Raw genomic sequence first — 3,362 nt, forward strand, 5'->3', positions numbered from 1 at the left:
GAAACCAAAAGTCTGATGCTCAACTGACTGAGCCACCCAGACACCCCTCATTTTCATTTTTAAATACACATCCAATGTCTTCCCAGTATACTATAAGCTTAGAAAGGTCATTGAAGATAAAGGACATTGTTCCTATTATCTATTGCTGTGCAAAAGATCACCTCAAAAGTTAGTGTTGTGCAAGAACAACCATTTATTATTTCTTATGCTTATGCAAATTTGGAAATGATTGCCTTTCCTTAAGTGGTAGGTAATATTAGTTACTCATACTTGTCATCATTATCAGCAGCATCATGGTATAAATGACCCACAACCAGGTATTGGAGAAGCTATACCTCTTCCCTTCCTAGAACCCCCACACCCTTGTGTCAGGAGTGTGAAACTGTGGGAAATCTCACAGGCTGGGATTTCCGGGTAAGTTCCGGAATGTTTTAATGAACTCAGCCAGCATGGTATTGTAGAAACAACTTGGACCAAATATGAGAAGACTTGACACTGAGTCTGCTTCCACCACTTGATGGCTGTGCTAATTCTGGTAAATCATCATCACTTGTATTCTCTGCGCATCAGTTTCTTAACTTAGGGAGATGGGTGCTCACCTCACTAGCTTGTTACAACGTGGTTGCTATAATCAGATTGCTGGTATGTGTGGGGTACTCTAAAAAGTGTAAGGTGCCAAACCAGAATACTCAGTATCTATGGCAGTCTTTCCTACCATGGTCCTGTTTGAAAAGCTTTGCACATGTTCAGTCATCTACGAGGCCACGGCTGTTATTGACCCCACTTTACTTTTGGAGACCGAAGCACAGAGAGGGCCAGTCATTTGTCCAAAGCTGGGCAGCTCACAAATGACAGAGAAGCCAGAGAGAGGTGCTCACTCCCGACCGGGAGGGATCCAGGGAACCCTGTGTGCCACCGCCAGGTGCCACTGTGAGGGCACAGAATAATGGCATCTCGAGGGGGAGGCTGGGAAGGGGGTGCCTGTCCCAGGCTGATAGGGAGTAGCCGAGAGCAGCCTTACTTGCTTATAGGCTCCTCTTCTCTCTGAGGCATTGCATGTGGCAGGGGAAGGTTATTTCCCTCTGGCTTTCTTTTAAGGTGCCTGTAACTAGCCCTTTGGGAATGCCACCCCGAAGGCTGAAATCCAACTTCTTCCTCCAGGAGCTCAGGGCTCTTGACAAGGGGGTTTTAGTCTCTTTGGTTTCAAGCAGAGAAACTGGCTTGGTCCTCAGTGATTTTGTTTATCATGCTGGAATTCATGTCATATTGTTTCTTTCATCCCATTTGTCATTCTCTGAAACAGGAAAGAAGATAAAATGTAAGAATGATAACCTTCGGGAGAGCCCGAGCCCCAGATGCTCGTCCTCCAAGGTCTGAATCAGAGGCTGTAGGTGAACATTTAGGCAATTTCCCGCTCTCTTTACAGATAATCATGGTTCCTAGAACTTTGAAGAATGCAAATAATTCCATGCATAATGTTAATGCAGTAATAAAATCCAATGGTGAAAATTCAGGTAAAAACCCCCTCACCTTCCAAGTATATGTACCTAGCTCCACAGGTGGCTTGGTTTAGAAAAAAAACACTACTTTCTTTTTTTTTTTAAACACTTATTCATTTTTTGAGAGACAGAAAGAGACAGTGTGAGCAGGGGAAGGACAGAGAAAGAGAGAGACACAGAATCGGAAGCAGGCTCCAGGCTCTGAGCTGTCAGCACAGAGTCCAACATGGGGCTCGAACCCATGAATCGTAAGATCATGACCTGAGCAGAAGTCTGATGCTTAACCGACTGAGCCACCCAGGTACCCCAAGAAAAAATACTACCTTCTTAAAATTTGTACATTTATTATCCCCCAAATACCCGTAAATTAGACTATGGCCTTGACTCTTCCTAATATAGTCAAGTGCTTATAACTTGGGTTGAAAATAAACTCACTGGTGAAAGATGAGATACTAATCATTCATTCGATATTTAGCAAACATTTCTTAAGTGCCCACTTTAAGGAACCACTGTTTTACTGCAAAGGAGAGCAAGAGTTGGTCGCAGACCTTAAAGGAATTCCTGAAAGTGAGACTGTCAGATGAATAAGATTTCCAAAACCAAAGGATTGACTAGCTCATAGGAGCCCATCTCTTTAGTGGGAAGCCAGAGAAGTTGGAGAGCTTCCCGGCTGCTGCCATGTTGCCAAGGAAGTCCCAAGAGGGAATGCCTGTACATAAGCTGGGGTAGAGAAAGAGCTGGGCCACTTTCCCACATGTCCAGATAAAGAAGTCAGCCATCAAGGACTACTAGAATATACAAGCCAGAATCTCACCATGACAGGGTTCCAGTAAACAGAGATGTGCCAGCTCACAAAAATGAAAATCAATGGGAACAGTCCCACGAGTGAATTGGTTAAGATATGTGTGTGTTGGGTTTTTAGGGCAAAAACCAAAGCAGACTCTGGTATAGCTTTTGTCTGTGCCTCTTTCTTTGTTGCCGGGTGTGCCTTTTTGAGAATGGCTCCCTTAAAGACAAGGACTTCTGGTGTTGTATCTCCTTTTAGATGTGGTCTACAAACAAGTCGGTGGCCTGAAGGAATCTAGATTTTGAGAACACTGGTGGAGGGACAATGGTCTGGGAGTTTCCAAGGGAAGGCAGGAGCCTTCCAACTTTTCCATCTGGTCCTGTGACCTGGATTAATAAGGGCGCAGGAAAGTGCCTACCAAAGTGAATAGAAAAAGGACAAGGTTCTCTGCATTTGCTCATTTCTAGCAGACACGTTGTTCTTGGCTGACCTTTTAACAGTGGGAGAATGCAGCCATTGATGTCGTGTGAACATTCTCGTGTTCAAGGGCACCCCTGGAATCTAGATGGATATTTTTGGGGCCATCTCTCAAATACCGGGATAAGCATGAAACCCACTAAATATGACCTTAGGCTGAAGAAGATACAGTTGTTTTTAGGGGCAAAGGGTCACGTCAGTGCTTATTGTCCACTGCCCTCCATTTGGAGGACAGAGATGTTTCTTATAAAACAATATGCAAAGAAAGGACAATACATCCCTTCTTGGTGAAGTACAGTGAATGGAGTCCCATGAAGTGCAGTGGTGGTAAAGTGGGCTTTAATGAGAGGCATAGATTTAGAAATATAACTTTATTCTTACCTTCCTCATGAAGAATGTGGGGTTTAAGGATTTATTCATGTATAGCCAAAGTTTCAGCCCCTTCCTTCCTCCCTCCCTTCCTTCCTTCCTTCCTTCCTTCCTTCCTTCCTTCCTTCCTTCCTTCCCTCCTCTCTTTCCCCTCCCTCCCTTCCTCCTTTCTTTTGTTCATTTTCTTTTTTGGATGTCTGCTCTTATTTCTTTATAACCCTTAGAAAATC

The sequence above is a fragment of the Felis catus genome, chromosome C2 (genome assembly GCF_018350175.1).
Source record: "Felis catus isolate Fca126 chromosome C2, F.catus_Fca126_mat1.0, whole genome shotgun sequence".
NCBI lineage: Eukaryota > Metazoa > Chordata > Mammalia > Carnivora > Felidae > Felis > Felis catus.